The 18,156-nt window shown below is 40.4% G+C and overlaps 1 protein-coding gene across 1 annotated transcript in view; it reads left to right on the forward strand.

The window, feature by feature from the left end:
* The first annotated feature begins 91 nt into the window (after positions 1-91).
* The window catches only part of LOC126481527 (polyisoprenoid diphosphate/phosphate phosphohydrolase PLPP6), a 50,068-nt gene continuing 32,003 nt past the window's right edge, over positions 92-18,156 (forward strand). The window contains exon 1 of the mRNA XM_050105335.1: positions 92-239. The gene's annotated coding sequence lies outside the window, so the exon portion shown is untranslated. The remainder of the gene's footprint in view (positions 240-18,156) is intronic.

Raw genomic sequence — 18,156 nt, forward strand, 5'->3', positions numbered from 1 at the left:
ATTTTCCAGCCTTGTTGACAACCGGGGCGCTTAGATTCTATATTCTAACTTCTTGTTGTCAATGACCAAGAAAACATTTTGTAATATCTTCGGTGTTTAAAAATAAATACAGACGATTGTCATCTTTGGTAGTGTCGTGTGCGTGTGACTGACGTTTGTTTATGGAGATTATGCGAAGAGATAAAGCATCTGAAAAAAGCGAAGATAAGAGATTGAGCTAGACAGTCATTTAACTACAGGTACATATACTCAAATTTGAGTTAAGTAATCATATTTTCGGGTGCAATTTTTGCGACATTGCCGTTCCGGTCAAATGTTTATTTTAGTAATAAGATATATTTCGATGAAATAAATCATTAATAGAATTATCTCAAATAGATTCATTCCATTATGCCAGTGAAGAATGCTGACAGTAAATAGTGTGGATCTCAAGACGAATGTGACTTAATGAATATTGCATCATATTCCAGTGATCAGCGATTGAAATGTTACCACAAGACTGTAGTTACAAATTGTAGTCGTACTTGTATGTGCCTGTCAGCGCCCAGAACATAACTGGAATCCATTGGCGAGCACATAGTACTTGTATTAGTGCCTTTACGTGAGCGTGCTATTAAACGTATCACTTCTGTTTGCGAATCAGCCCAGAAAACGCGACAAGATCATGAGATCAAGTTACAGTAGTACTTTTACGTTTGGCGCAGTGAACTTAGAATTCCGTTTAATTGTTAATTTTTTTTTCTTTCTAGGAATTGAGTAGGATTTGGCCATTCACTATTATGTTAATTTTTCTGGAAGGTAGTTTAAATCTGGAATAGTTTGATTTAGAAAGTGTTGCAGTAGTAGTTTGTATACATACTGTTCGCGTACGACATTACTGTAACTTCTGTACGTACAGCATGCTGGGTTCCATTTTGATTTGGAATAATGTAAGTTAGTTACGTCTTCCATTGATCATTCTTACGGGATGTTTCCCTTCAAATTGTTACCAAGTAATTGTTCTGCATTACACCCAATTCAGTTCCTCAAGTTAAACATTGGAACTGAAACCGTCGTAGGACGGAAACGGTACATTTCCGGGCGTGGTTCCTATTCAAAATATTATGCACTCACTCCCTCAGCAAGTTCGGAAATTTCCGAACACCCTGTACCTCAGCCTGAGAGAGTGGCACCACTATAAAAATACTGAAACAGATCGCACTATACAAAACGAAAACCAACACACAAAACAAAAAGTCGTGAAAATCAACAAGTATCAACTGGTATCGACAATACCACTTGAGCTCTATAGCTGAACACCAAATACCAATAAAAACGTCACAAACCAAATCACACTAAAAAATAACCGTAAGCAACGCCAATACACATACACAAAAAATTGTGAAGACCAACAAATCACATCATCATTGTCAATTGACCCGTTCAGAGTACCACAGAAACATAACTAACACCAATGTGGGTAAATCAAACTCCACAATTTCTACCACTCACAATCCCAGACAATTACTAACAGATAACAATACAACAAAATAGTTCGTAAAAAAACTTCATTAATACCAGTTTCGATATACAAGACATGCACGTCATACATACTACAGTTTGAAAAAATGGTTAACCCCCCCCCCTCCCCCCGATGATGCCACACATAGCGATCCCTGGTCCAGGATTCAGCAACTGTGTCAGTCTGGTACCTTCTCACAAACAGAACACTTCACTTCCTGGGCACTTAAACCAAATAAAAATAGGAGTATAATTGTGCTCAACATGTTGCCCCTTTGTGACAGCAGAGACTTATTGGTGAACATTGTTGTCTTATCCCTAACAAAGAACTAGATACAAAATTAAATCTACAACCATAAACAACATATGGCAATAATACTTCCAAACCAGAAATGAATCTGTTGCCCATAACTGCCAACCAATAAACCACCTCAAAGTCTTCCAATATTATTATCAGAAGCAGCACTCACGGAGTCCAATATCACTAACAACGCTCATAAACAATTTAGAAACATAAACATCCCATACTAGAATGTGCTGCCACATACTCCAATGCAACCTATTCAAACAGGATACATTTCAAGTACACTGCTACACCATGATGTCACCCAACACAGTTATATCACAGAACAAAGCAGAGTGTTGGAAACGAATGCCCGAGTTGATCCCAGTCGGAGGTGTAGGAACTTGCAGATTGTTTGAGCTGGTCTCAAAAATGTATGAGAGAGTAGACTTACCATCAGAATTTAAAAAATATTTTCATTGAGCTTCCAAAATGCATGAACAGATATATGAAAACTTATAGAATGTTGAGTCTAACATCTTACACTTACTAATTGTAGACTACGGGGTTTGTTCAACCAGCATTGCGATGAAGTCATAAAAATGATAGTTATCCAAGATACATCAACAGAGAGTTAATATTCTTCAAATTTGCACTACTGGCAGCACTTTTTTCTTCTGTAAGCTGGCAACCACAAGGCTGGTCAGATGCTTCTAGGAATGTTGCTCATACCAGCTCAGTGATCGTGAAATGTTTTTCAGCTTCATTTTGCTCTGTGCTAAACCAAGAACTATATTAGGCCTATTGACTGTGGATAGCTCAAATGTGAATGAAAATGGTCACATGGTGTTCCTTCTGCAGTTTTTGTCACATCTTCAGCACTAGCTTTGCACACACCAGTCACATTTGCAAATCATCAATCAAAATGGAATTTACAATTGATTTGATAAGTATAATTTTTATGCTGTTAAACTTAACTGTTGATCACAGTCAAAAAGTTCGTGCGCTTTGGTCAAAGTTTCATCTTTTCAAGTTGATATCAGATATCCACCTCATGCTATAGTTGAAGACCACATCAGAAGTCACTGTAGTTGATTTGTTCAATTCAGTGTAAAAACTGAGGACACACTACTGCTTGGTGGTTTGCTGCATCTAGACTCTCGACTGTAGCGCTTAACGTACTGACACTTAAGAAATGATTTTCACACTGAAAAAGCATTGAGGCAAATAAATTGGGGTCTCCTCACTCATGAGAGACAATGTCTTGCCCGTAGAGACCATGCATGCTCCATCTATTATTAATATTAGCTGGAAAAAAGTCAATCCTGATCACATCCTGTGTGATAAAATTCTGAATATGGAAAGAAAAATGGAAGACATTCCAAATAAATGGTGCTGATTTTTTTTTTTTTTTTTTGAATCTTCATAAAGTCTTTGACACTGTCAAGTTCATTAAATTGTACAAAATTCTGAAATGAACAAAGTCATGCATAAATAAGATAGGTTTTCCTTCTGAAAGTAAGAAATGGCAGCACATCTAATATGCTGTGTTTAAAGGATCTATGTCTATGCAATGTAAACTACTTTGAAGTGCATTATGGAAGGTACTTCCCATTCCATCACATATTGGGTTTTCTTCCCATTCCATTCAAATGTGGAGAGCAGGAAGAATGCTCTCTTGAAAGCATTGTATGCACTGTAATGAGTCTAATCTGGCCTTCATGATCACTATGGGGGTAATATGTAATGGCTGTAGTGTATTCTAAGTTCCCTCATTTACACGGGTTCTTGAACTTTTGTAAGCAGGCTTTCACCAGATAGTTGACATCTCTTTTAAAGTGTCTTAGTTTTTCAGCATTTGCATGATACACAGCCATGATTCAAACAAACCTGGTCAGCATTCGTGCTGTGCTTCGTTCTTTGTTCTTGCTGAATACCCACTGTCAGCCCTATTTGGTATAATCCCAAACACTTGAATAGTATTCTAGGATGGCTCAGCAGGTATTTCACGAGCAGTCTCCTTTGTGTACTGCATTAACTCAGTATCCTACCAAAGACCCAAATTCTGACACCTGTTTTACTCGAAACTGAGCCTATGTTTCCGTACCATTCCATAATTCTACAAATTGTGACATCTAAGTATTGGTGTGATCTGGCAAATTCCAGTTGTGGCTCATCGATGTTGTAGTCATAGAATATTATTTTTCTGCAGTTTGTAAAGTGCGGATTTTATACTTGTGAAATATAAAGCAAGATGCCAATCTTGGAAATTACTGCCAGATCTAACTGAATATTTGTGCAGTTTTTTCAGACAGTACATTACAGCAGTGTCCCACTAATCCAAACCCTGGTAATCCAAACGATCGGTTAATCCAAACATGAAAAATGTTAGTCTGAGTATGGAAAACTGTGCGGTAAACTCCTGTACATACACACTATTTTAATTTACACCGTACAGTAAACATGTATTAGAAAAATTGGCAAGAAAACATGAGGTTTAAACAATGCATAGCAATGAAAGAAAAGCTTTCAAACTTAGTAAAATACAGCAGACATTTTATCCATACTTTTTAGATGACAAAAACACTTTTTTTTAATGAAGACAGCTATTATATGCACTTAGTTGCACCATTGTCTCATACTCATCAAATCAGCAGGTGTAGCAGTGGGCTGTTCCCCAAATAACGTAGTGCGAGGTCAAGGGCTTCTGCTGCATCACTCTCTGGCACCAGCTCTCCTTTGTCGCTTTCAGGCTCATTGTCACTTCCGTCACAGCAGTCCACTTCTTCCTGGTCTCGAGTCACAGCAGCAACTAAATCAGCATCGGTAAGGTTCTCCACACATGCCCCATCTGCTGCCATCTACTCATCTGCATCTCCTTCTCTAGGGTTCTTCACATCCAGGGATTGTCTGTATCATTAGCAGCAGATTTTCATCTTGATTTCAGCTAGGTTGCCCTGAAATTCAAGAGATGTCCAGTTTTCTCCACGATTTTCTCACGAGAATTTTCTGAAATTTTCTGCCGTGCCTCAGCGGCCCAATAAACAGCATCCTTCACATTGTCTTTTTTATTTTGTCCACTAAAGGAAAGCTATAATCTTGGACCAGTATTCTTAAAAATTGTTTTCTGTAAATCAGTTTTAATATTTGCAGTACATCCTGGTCCATTGGCTGTAGAAGTGGTGTAACATTCGGTGGCAAAAACTTCGCCACAATTTCTCCATCACATAATTCCTCGGTGCTGGGGTGAGATGGCATGTTATCTTTCAAAAGGATTGCATGGGGAGACAAATGATTTTCCTTAGAAAACCGTTGAACAGAGGGAACAAACTGGCCGTGAAAGCATTGTTTGAACAGCTTACCATCCATCCATGGTTTTTTCTGGTTACAATAATATACGGGCAGGGACTTTGTGTTGTAGGTTTTAAAAGCTCTGGGCCTAGCAGATTTGCTGATAAGCATTAAAGGCAGCTTGTGATTACCAGCAGCGTTCCTGCACGCTAATAAAGTCACACGATCATTGCACATTTTAAAACCAGGAACATGGTCTTCTGCTTTTGATATCCGGCTTTTTGTTGGCAGTACCTTAAAATTAAGGCCAGTCTCGTCAGCGTTATAAATTTGTTGGTGGGAATACTTTCCTTCTCATCATTTTTCCAAACTCACCCAAGTATCCCTTCGCTGCATCACGGTCATAAGAAAGCTGCTCTCCAGTAATTGTTAGGTGACTGATTCCATGATGTTATTTGAATCTGCCCAACCATCCCCTACTCACACTAAAAGACTCATCATCATTCATTAACTTGTTCAGGTAAACAGCCTTCTCCTGAACCAGTGCTCTACTCAAAGGAGTTCCCCTTTCTCTTTCCTGCATAAACCAAAGGAAATGAGCTGCATCCACTTTATCGTACTGGGGCTGTTTCAAAGTCTGCTGAATTTAGTGTTTTTTCCTGAAGACGTTGCACAGGACTGGTCAAGCTTCACTTGGTTCTTCTCCCAATCACAAATGGTTGCTTTACCAACACTCATTTCCATTGTCAGTTTAGATACATTCTCACCATTGTCTATCCACTTCAAAGCATTTAGTTTTTCTTTGAGAGTTAACATTGTATGTTTCCATTTACTCATGACAAAATACATACACCACTACATCTGAGCATATACAATACAACTGTTACGCATGCCAGCGATTAATAACTAACATAACCATGTGCTTTGCAAGGCAACTGGTAGTGCACCGACCTCAGACACTACAAAGGTCTCAACAATGCACAACAACAAGGGCAGGGAGTGAGAGAGCCATTGTCCCCACACTTGTTCCTATTTGTTACCATGGTGTACCTGCTTATCTGCTTGGTATACTTCATTCTAGAAACTAATCACCTTAATTCTGGCTAATCCAAACAAATTGGTAATCCGAACAGTGTCTGGTCTCAATTAGTTCGGATTAAAGGGACTCTGCTGTATAGTTAACTGCATCATTTGTAGGAGATACAAGGCTAATATTAACCAGCAAGGAAAATGCTCTTCTTGGAGCATAAAAAAGGTGAATAGGTCTATGTTCCTCTTTAGGAGACTCTTGACAAAAAGTGGGGAACCTGCTGCCCCAATCCTTTTTCAACCTTCCTCACCAAAAATTTTGATACGGAAACATATTCACACTCTTTTAATACAGAACTTTCTAAATCCTTTTATCCAGTCTAGCTTTGTAGTTAAGCCTTCATACTCGGCACCTCCCTCTCACTGTGACTGTGTGTATATGTCTCTCTCCCACTGTCTCCTTTTTCTCTCATAATTTCCTGTACATTCCACTCCGAAATGCGCCCTGTCCTATACCTGTGTGTTAAAGTTTGCTGAGAGGTTGGATGTCATCAAGACACCTGCATCCCCAAAGAATACATATAGTCTCCACTCATCTGTATTTTACATTCTCTCTCTCTCTCTCTCTCTCTCTCTCTCTCTCTCTCTCTCTCTCTCTCTCTCTCTTTGCTGTTGTCTTCATCCACCTCTTTCATTGCCACTTCCATTGAAAATGCCAACTTATGATTTGTATTTTAGAAGGGTAAAAATGTTGTTAGAAATGTTTTACTTAAGTTGCAGTTTTCCTGTTTTACGTAATTTTTGGCAGTCCTTTATTTTTGGTTATATGAAGACCCTTTCAACCCATTTTTGGTCAGTGCAGTACAATCTTGGAGATATTTGTATAGGTTTGAAATGTCCATTACACAGAGACAGTGCTTCATAAAGTTTTATTTGTGAAAGCATCTTTACTAAAAACATTGTTTGGTGGCCTCAGAACCCTTGCCATGACTCTGGAGACCTCACCATGTGTTCACTATGTCAGTTAAAACTACATTTACCCATCAGATTGGGTATTAGGAGCACAAGTGCAGTGAAATTAAAACTCTGGAACTCAATAATGGATAATGATATTAAAAAAATTAAGTTCCCCAAGAATACCTTCTTAAGAACATATGGTAAAAATTTCAACAATGTGCCATGAATAGACATTACAGTAGTAGCCATCTCCACGTCTGGTACGTTTCATACCCAAAAATCATGGTTTTTTGGGGGTTTCCTCAGGAACCACCCATGAATGTATACTGCTTTTACAAGATTCGTGAGGTTCACCCTTGACCACATTTAATGCAAAACAACCAACTAATTTGCCTGGGCTGAAGGATGTGTATAATGTTTAAATTTTGACCCTGTACTATAGGATAGCTACAGAATGTCCATTCTTTTGATAGGTATGCAAATGATTGCTAGGCCAAAGGCTACCCAAAACACTTGACCCCTTTCCTCTGTGGTCAATAAAACCTGAAATATGATTGCCTAAAAATTCACATTTTTGTATGAGGTTTTTTTGGAACATATTGGTACTTCATCTGTTGATATCTGTCAATCCAAAATAACAAGTTTTTTTCTTCCTACCAGTAAATCCCCAATCCACAGCTTCATTTGCTGTCCAATATGATTTTAGTTATATTCGTAAGTTTTGGTTTGGTAATGACTCACAAGCTTTCCAGAAGTTGAGAAATACTGCATGTACATGATTGCATTAATTTTCATTGATCCGTTACACCTCAGTGTCGTATCATAAAAGTGCAAGTTGGGTTTCATGTGACCAATGTTTTTGAAAGGTAATTCTGTCATGGAAATCCCACTACCTGGGAGTTTAAATATTGGTGTAGGATTCTATGGCAGATGATGCCAAGGATATTTGGCAGTAGTTTTAGTGATCACTGCTGCTGCCATTCTTGTAGATAGATGTGACCTCTGCTTCCTTCCAACTACTAGGTACAAATTTTTGTTTGAGGAATCTATGGTGAAGCCTTGTCCAGCGTGTGATTTTTGTTCTGTGTGCGTGCTATTGACACTATCCACTTCAGATGTCATTTATAAGTCATAATTTTTGGTAAGTATCCCAATTATACTGAAGTATATACAAGGCAGCCCAAAACAGTGGAATAACCATGGCTGCTCAGTAGTCTTCCCTGATGTCTTGAGATATCGACCTCCTGGCCAGATTACAGTTCTTAGTGTTGAACTGTATGCGACCCTAAAGGCACTGAAGCAGGAGGTATAATTGAAACAAGAATCTGCTCTGATTCCAGTCGCACCCTACAAGTATTGCAGCAAATGTACCTAGCAGAGGCAGTGATCTAATTAATACAGGATAAACTGCTACTTCTCTGAAGAGGAAGGTAACCAGGTATCATCCTGCTGTGTAGCATGTGGGAGTTCGGGGATATATGTTACCAGATGGAGCAGCCATGGAGGCCTGCAGGAAACTCAGTGTAATTCTGTGTGCCACACCTGTGCAGGCTGTCATTGTGCTGTTTAGTCAGAAAGCCATGCAACTGCGGGAGGAGGGGAGGCAAGGCATAAGGGATGATAAATTGTGGTCAGTGAAGCCAACTATTTGGCTGTCGTACCTCAAACCACTTATTCTGATGGGATGAAGCCATCCTGACCCACCTCCAAATTGGACGCTGTTCATTAACACGTGGCTTCCTACATCAGCAAGATGATCTTCTAGTCTGTGGTGTACAGCTGACCATAATTCCAGTTTTAATAGTGTGTGTTTCATGTTCATACCAGAGGGCAGTGACTAGTGTAAGTGGGAACCTGTCCTCTGTCTTAGCTAATGGTGGGATGAGTGTCACAAAGCTTTTAGAATTGTGTCCATTTGTCTGAACTCCGACCTAAGTCTTAGATGGAGGTTTTGGTGTGGCACAGTGTGTCTGGTTCATGAATATTTTAAATTGATTTAATTATTTTTTAATGTGTGTCACAAAATAACTTCCCAGAAAATTTTCCTTTTCCCAGTATGGTTTCTAGTTTCTTTTTAACCTTCAGCAATTTTAACCACACTAGTCCCATCATATTTTCGCACAAGCCCTGAAGACCTCGATGCCATTTGCTCACACTATTCCGTCGTCATCAACTAATATCTATGACACACATTTTGCAGTGGTGTGATAATTAAAGTGGTGCAGTAATCCTGAATCTTAGGAAAGGAAGTTGAAAATGGAGTTCAGTTTTACTGCTTTTGCTTTACTGCCCTTAATTTCAGTTCCTGTTACTTGAGTGTTTTCATCAATGGTGACACCAACAAGCTCATTGTATGACCAGAATTTCTTGGATTTTAGGAGAGATCCTTCAGTAAGATTCAGCTATGCTTGTTGTTGAAAGCTCCTCCCATTGCTGTTTCGGCAATCAAAAATATGTTCCATTCAGCATCTCTCTATCCATAGGCTTATGATTTGTCTTACATCTTTTATGCAGTTGTCACAATTTTCTTAGGATATTCTTCACTGACTATGTACCATGTACTGTTTCTCTCATCGTAAACTATTCTACAAGGTACACACCTAAACCGTGCTTAGTCAGTTATTATTTTAGATGTGAGCCACAGTTCCTCTACATGCTCTTGCCCAGGGCAAATGTTTAGAGTTCCTCTTGAAGGTTTGGCATCACTGGCTCCTTATTTGGCTTATGGGGCAGCATGCAAATATTTCTGCTTGTTTTACTTGCCCATTGTACTTTAATGATAATTGTTGCTACAAATGTCTCTTTGTCATGTAAACCAATTTCATAGTGGACATGCTCAATGTGATTAGGCCTGTTTCCATCATGAGTGAGCTTCCAAACTAAATCTACGTCTATATTCTGCAGACCACTGTGAAGCACAGGAAGGATGATTAAGTGCCTCTGTGTTGTAATTAGTGTAATCTTGTCTTCATGATTACTGTGGGAGCAATATGTAGAGGTTTATGATATATTCCTAGATTGACCACTTAAAGTTGGTTCTAGAAACTTTCATATGATAGACATACGCTATCTTCAAGTGTCTGCTAGTTCAATTCCTACAGCATCTTCATGACTGTCTCCCTTGGGCTGAACAAACATGCGATCATTTGGGCTGTCCTTCTTTGTATCCTTCAATATCCCCTGTTGGTCATATTTGGGACAGGTCTGCTCTACGCAGAGTTCAGAGAAAACATTCAGTATTTTCACAGGACTTTTGTCATGCCCTCCACATATAAAGTAATCTACTAGTGAGATGATGATTACTCTAAAGCTTACGATTACATCTGGTTCTGGAATTTTTTCCTTTGTGAGAGTAGTAGACAGCAGCAATAATTTAATAATGGAAATAATCAAAACCGTACATACATGCAATCGTGATCATGGTAGGCTCTCATCCTTGGACAAAGGAAACAAGTCTTTTGGTTGTGATTGAAAATAATAAATCCAAGTAATATGTGAGACATAGCAAAATTCTGTTAAAGTTGTCAGTACATTACTCAAAATAATGTGAAATGCAAGAAAATCTTAAAGCTCAATTATATATGACAGATAAACAACTGCACAAATATATTAAACATTGGTATTATAACATTCTTTGTTCAGAAATTGTAATTATAAATTAAAAGCAGCTCAGAACATGGAAATTATGTCTGAAGTTAACATAATCAGTAAACATTATTATGTCATGGAACTTACATCAGAATGAACTAATATTGCAAACACATTATTCACTAGCAAGATAATTTTGCCGTACTTGGGGGAGTGTGTGTGCGCATGCCGTAACAGTATATGAATAGTTTTACTTACAGTGGTTGGAAGACAAACCTTATAAGCAAAGCAAATGGCACACTACTTACAATCTACTAGAAGAATACACTTTAATCTCTTGGTGTGTAATATTTTGATTGAGAGATGACAGAAAGATACAAAATCTAGCTGGGATAAAAGAAATGAAGCACTTATGTGACTGTTTGATCATTACACTTTGGAAAAAAAAAGAAAGAAATATTGCTCTGCTTTGCATCACATCTGTGAGTACGTAGAATGTAATTATGTCACATTGAAATTTGTGACATTTTGAACAATGACATTCTGACATAAGAGAGACAGAACTGTGTTACACTGCAGTCAGTGAGAGGAGGGATGATATAATTTTGATCCTCTATGGCAGGGGACTTGTCACAGCATTAGAAATGATGCATCAGCAGTGTGACTCTTACCATGGCCAGTTGTAAAGTGAATGAGGGTGGATGTAATAATCACATTCAGTGTTTGAGACACACGTTGTAACACATTCATCCACAGCAACTGAATAATGTTTCCAACATTTAAACCCAAAGACACTAAACACTGTTATCATCAAACGACTCTGACATGTTGCGTTAAAATTTCCTTACTAACATAGACCTATTGTTGAAAGTTTTGCACACAAGATTTCGTGCAAATCTGACATATCTGCACAGGACTATGTTCTGGTAACCTCTAAAAGAAAAATATATGTAATGCAGAACTTTGTTAAACAATACAAAATGAAAAATCAGTTGTCATTAACACAGCCTCTGTTCAGTTTGATTATACACATTCACATGTAGTGAATTAAGGAGTAACGCTAAATTGACAACTCAGGACAGTATTGCTATTTATGTTCAATACCTCTTTAAAAAATAATTTTTATGTCTTTGGTCATTGAGTGTCAAAAATTTTGTTTTTAAACTTTTCCTGATAGACTTAAAGCATATGAAATCACATTATTGGATAGTATTATATATTTAATTTGGAAATCATAGCCTTGCATTGCTAGAGCCTGCCTGGTATTAGGTTGTGCATTAGCCCGCACTGCAACAGAAACAATATGGTGTTCTGGTCAGTCCTTCCTAGGGGGTGCCAACCAAACAAACAAAACTGCAGTTTCTCAATGTCCCAGGCAATAGCAAGAGCTTCTTGTTTGACTATGTTCTTTGCAGTATCTGGTTCAGTTTTGTTTTTCACAGGATTTTTCTTGGTGACCTTTGGTGATATTAATCATCTGAGAGGCTTCACTTATTTGCACACTCCAACTTATACAAATTTATGGTAACTCATAATTCCTGAAACCTTCAAAAACTTATCAAACATTTTAAATTTTTGTGGGATGCTTACTAAATTTTTGGGTTGATCTCTTTGCAGCAAAACAGTATGACCTTTGACTCTCGCTTCAGTTACGGCTCTTACAGATCCATCTTTCACGTCCACAACACGAACTGGATTGCAATATTCACTCTCAGAACATTCTGTGACAGTATTATGTAGCATGCAGTAAATTTCGTCATCAACTGTGCTGTGTTCTTGAGTTCTGAGACTTGTGTGTCAGCGTGCATTGTCATCTTTTGGTTTCTTATCAGACCAAACATGATGGAAATTTGAATTAGTGGTTCACCCTTTTGGCAACACATCCATGAGAGTGACACCATCATTGTCCCGAAAGACTGTCACCATTACTTTGTCAGCAGATGGAACTGCCTTGAATTTCTTCTTTTTTTGTTATTGCAAGTGCTAGCAATCCAGTAACTGCCACCGAGCGAGGTGGCGCAGTGGTTAGACATTGGACTCGCTTTCGGGAGGACGACGGTTCAATCCTGCATCCGGCCATCCTGATTTAGGTCTTCCGTGATTTCCCTAAATCACTCCAGGCAAATGCCGGGATGGTTCCTCTGAAAGGGCACGGCCGACTTCCTTTCCCATCCTTCCCTAATCCGATGAGACCGATGACCTCGCTGTATGGTCTCCTTCCCCAAACAACCCAACCCAGTAACTGCCTTTTTCTTTCTGGCTGAAAGTGATGCTCCCATGTTTTGTCAGTTGTAATGATTTCCTGAAGAAACACATTCTATTAGCATCAAACTGTTCCTGCAGTTCAGATGAAATGGATTGTCTTTAAATCTTATGGTCTGTTGTGAGCATTCATGGATCCCACCTTGAGCACATTTCTGAATACCCAAGAGTGTCCATCATCACACATGTGCTTCCAGTAAAAAAAAATGGAAATGTCGTGTGGCTAAGGCCTCCCGTCGGGTGCTCATCAATAGCTGTAGCACCAATTGCCGAGTTGTGATCTGCTGGTCTGCGTGAACTATGACATCCGCATAATTCACTATGTTGGGAGCAGTGGTTGAGATGAGATGTCCTGTATGTGGCCGATCATAGAGCTCAGTTTCTTCACTTCCTGATACTTTAACTTTCTACCCATCGCTGAACAATACTCATGTCAACTGCATCATTACCAAACACCCCACACAAAAAATTTATGGATGTACACAAAGCTTTCTTTTTCTGCAACCAAGAATTCAGTTGCAACACTTTGCTTGTAACGCATGTCTTGTGTAGATGCCATTTTGGTGGTTTATTGAAGCTCTGCCAATTCTCAGTATTGTTCAAAATTTTACACACATGCGAAGGGGATTTGAACCACCTACAAGAATGTTTTCCTTGGAATTATGAATGACAATTCATGGCATCTATCTCTATAACTTACTCATGTAACAATTCTATGACTCATATGAACACTTTTAGTGTTCAGTAATTGTCTTTTGAATTTGTTGTACAGTGGTTTCCAAAATTGTGCATTGTTGTTGGACACAGTAACCAGTGTAATTAAAGTGTTCTTATTTTGCAAACATTCCCTTTCTACATAAAGCTTCATTGCTGTGCATTTTCACTTGACCAGCAAGGTATTGGATCAATGTTTGCATTTGTCACTGATAGTTGGGAACTTGTTTTAAATTCAGTAATCTCAGAGTTAAGTATCTTTCTTGGTCTGAAATTCTGAGCACAGTACCCTTTGTTTTTAATTAATTAAATTATTGATTTCCTTTTTGAACACCACTAATCATGCTCCTTAATTCATTATAGCTTTGTTCAAACTTCTTATCGAGAGACTCTTTGGGTCACCTGCTGAATTTATCCATGGTGCTGATGTTCTTGTTCACTTCTTGTAGACTCCCTCCCCCAGGAGCACCTCTTTCCTTTCCGTGCTGTGTGTCTATCTTCCTGCTGTTCTTTGTCTCCTCCCTTGGGGAACATGTCCTGGGTAGTTTCAGGAATGTATTCTGAAGTTTCAATAGCCTGGCATTAGAACAGTCCCTCATTTGTTTTTCTTTGTTCTCCATATCCTCCACTTCTCTTGCTTTGATGATTGATTTTTCTCTTTGTTTCTTCTTCCTCCCTGTGCACTTCAGAAGGCCAGCCCATGCAATTGTTGTGTAGCGGGTGACAGGGTAACGCTTAATTCCCAGCACCAGGTGGGGTTTGCAAGTACCCACTGGCACAGGCATCGGTGATTGCCTGAACTGTTACCTTCCCAGCTGCCAGTTGGTCTCTGTGTCAGGAGTTCAGGAGGTTGAACAGCCACTTAAGGCAGGTGAGCCCCCTCTAAGAGGGCCTCCAATTGAAAGGAGCACACCATCGAAGAACTGACAATCGTGCAGATTTTTTCGCAATGAGCTAATCACCATCTCAGTCCGCATTTACTAAAGATAGATAGAATGAGGCTACAGAATCCAAGACTCTCACAGCTGCACCTTGGTTCCTCATCATATTGCATACTGAAGGAGATCAGTCCTTTGCTACCGCTAATCAATTTATTATTCAGAAAGGTACTGATGCAATTGCAGGCCTGTGAAATCCTGCTTTCACTTACATAGTGGGTCTTTGCTTCTAGAGACCAACTGTGATTTTTCAACCCCAGCATCTGCTTACTGCATCACTCCTCCATGTTTATCCTGTTCATGTCGAGGCCTATTGTATACTGAATTCTTTGCATGCTGTTATATACACTTGGCTGCTTGATGGTCTGACCAAGGGAGAAATCCAAACTTATCTCTCTGATCAGGGCATCACTGCAGTCATCGGGTAATGAAAAAGGTGGTTGCAAACATAGTGCCTACTTGCACTCTTTTTTTCACATTTGATTGATTAGTTCTTCCATTGAAAATTAAAGCAGACTGTGAAGTCATCATGGTCCAACCATAAATTCCAAACCCGATGCATTGCTACCAGTGTCAACGCTATAACCACACTACCTAGGGGGCTCACCACTCTCTGGTGAGTAGCGCCTGGCTAACACGGGGCCACAGCCTTCACAGCACTACTTCCTCTTTCTGTACTGCAAACCTACGCTTCGATTATCTCTTACTTCCTCTGCCTTTCTATTGGATGGTCCTTTTTGTGCAGCCCCCACTTTGGACTTGGTACACGAGTATGGTGTTGATTTCCAGTTTCACTCCTGGCATTATCTTCACCTTCCATTAACAATTATATGGTCTCCATTATTGGATTTGACATGCCATCTTTTTCATTTTAAGGAAGTATGTGTTGTGCAGGGAAGGTCGCCCACTGTGATGTATGCTCCAAGTCTGTGCCCTTCCACTGTGGCACCCTTCCTTCCTGTTGTCATAGTATGCCCCAAACCCAGCGCAGTAACCATCCTGTTGGGGGAGGGGGGGGGTCTCTTGTCCATGTATACCAGGGAGTTATTGCCAGTTATGACTGGGGCAAGGGGACTCCCAGCAACAGAGTACTGGCCAGGTAGCCATTTTGGATGCTGGGTGGCACTCATGGGAAGAGCCCCCTTTCAGAATAGGCGGCACCACAGCAGATGGTTCACACATGAAGCAACTTTTTGCTTTCTCCTGCTGTTGATCACATGGCCCCAGCAGTATCATCTAATCGAAAGGCCTCATGTGATGCAACGAAATATGATCCCAGTGTGTTCCCTTCCCATGCCTTGCTGTGGGAGGAACATAGGACTAGAAGAAAAGGATAGAAATAATCCCCCCCCCCCTCCTCCTCCTGTACCAGGACCAATGGGGACACCTTTTTGTCCACAAAACCTTTATTTTTTGTCACACATTGAAGAGAAATTGGGGGAGTTGCAGCCATCTCTAAGGTGAAGAGCGGTTCCCTCCTGATTAAAATGTCATCTCCTGCCCAGTCACAGTGTCTGCTCTCTTGTTAAAAGTTGAGACACATTCCTGTGACTGTCATTCCCCACAACAGTCTCAATATGGTCCAGGGCATCATCTTTCACCATTATCTTCTTTTGGAATCTGACAATGAGTTATGGACCAACTTAGAGGGACAGAGTGTGCACTTCATCTGTCATGTCCATGGGGGACCAAAGTAAAACAGAGTTGCCACTGGGGCCCTCATCTTGGTTTTATAGGATGACATGTCGCCTGAGAAGGTCAAGGCGATGGTCTACTAGTGTGATGTGGAATCCAATGTTCCTCCTCCTGTGAGATGCTTCAAGTGTGTGAAGTTTGGACATAAACCTTCACATTGGACCACTACCCTGACTGTCACATTGGACCACTACCCTGTCTGCAGAAATTGTGAACATACATTGCACGCGAACATTCCATGTATGTAAACTGCAGTGAGCTCGATTCTCCCTGCTCACCAGATTGCTCCATTTTAAGCTTGAGGAGAAAATCCACTGGAGAGTCCATGATGACCTTTGTGGTAGTGACAACTTCCGAATCTTCCTGTCCCTTCATCAGCATTGCTTCCCTTGACAGCCACCCAGATGGGTTCTCCATAAAGCTGACTGGGATAGGTTTTTCTGTGGTGTCCTCCTTAGCTCCTGATTACAAGGCAGTATCGATGCGCTGTTCAGCATGCAACAGCAGCCATTCCTTTGGCAGCCAACCAAGCCACCCTCTCCTCCTCGATATACTCCCCCTCCCCCTCCCCTCCAGTCAAAAGACCGTACGCTGGTGGACTACAGAGATTGCTGCAGCCATTAGAGATCGTAGAGAGGCTCTCTAACACTGTAAGTGGCACCCTTCACTGGAGCATTTCATTGCCTTTAAATGGATCCATGCCCACATCTGCCGCCTCATAAAACGATGAGAGCAAGAATCCTGGGAATGTTGGATCATGTAGCTTTCCATGTCAGGTGTGGACCTAATCAGACACCAAGTATTTCCTTAGATGGTGCCATTGTACTGATCCAGATGCTGTTGCCAACATTTTGCAGAACATTATGTTCATGCATTTGCATCTGAGAACTACCATCCCACCTTTCACCTCATAAACAGTGGGTGGAGCGATTGCACGTATCTTTTACTACCCACTAGCTGGAGCCATACAATGCTTCAGTGAGTGGGAACTAAAAAATGGTTCAAATGGCTCTGAGCACTATGCGAGGTCATCAGTCGCCTAGAACTTAGAACTAATTAAAACTAACTAACCTAAGGACATCACACACATCTATGCCCGAGGCAGGATTCGAACCTGCGACATAAAGTGGTCACCCGGCTCCAGACTGTAGCGCCTAGAACTGCACGGCCACTCCGGCCGGTGAGTGGCCACATACACAACCAAATGCTGAAACATCTCTCAGTGAATTGCCAGTGTCACATTCTTGCTCTCTTTAATCGCATCTGGAACAAGGATGAGTCCCCATCTCAGTGGTGAGAAAGTGCAATGGTTCCAGTAGCCTACTGAAACCAATAAGAACCCGCTGGAATTGGACAGTACCAAGGCCACCCATTACATCCAGCAACTCATACTTTTTAATTGCCATATATTCAGATTCTCTCAGTGCCCTTCAGAACCTCTGTGAGCAGTACAAAGTCCATCCCTTAGTGCAATGGGTCCAAGAACGCTTCCACTTGCTCACTGTTGAGTGAACCACCTTGACATTCATGTGGCTTCCTGGTCCTGTCAATCTGACAGGAAATGAGGCTGCCGCAGTCGTCCTACCTTGGCTTGCTAGCTTTTCTTGTCCTCTCTTCACAGGTACAGGTTGTGGGGAGCTAAACCTCTCCCAGCGGCATGGCTGACCTCCTCTCAGCCCTCTCATCATGAAGAGGTCATTTTAACTAGATTGCAAACTGGACACTGTCTTTTTGGCTATTGCCTTTGTTAAGGGGTGATCCCCTACCACTGCATGCTCATTGTCATCAACCTTTGACTGTTTGCCATTTCCTGACCGAATGTCCTTTTTAATTAACTGCTCACATTTCAGTGTATGTTTTCTGTCTGAGTTATCAGCCATTTTAGCGAATGTTGTTCGG

Source organism: Schistocerca serialis, chromosome 5 (genome assembly GCF_023864345.2).
Source record: "Schistocerca serialis cubense isolate TAMUIC-IGC-003099 chromosome 5, iqSchSeri2.2, whole genome shotgun sequence".
NCBI lineage: Eukaryota > Metazoa > Arthropoda > Insecta > Orthoptera > Acrididae > Schistocerca > Schistocerca serialis.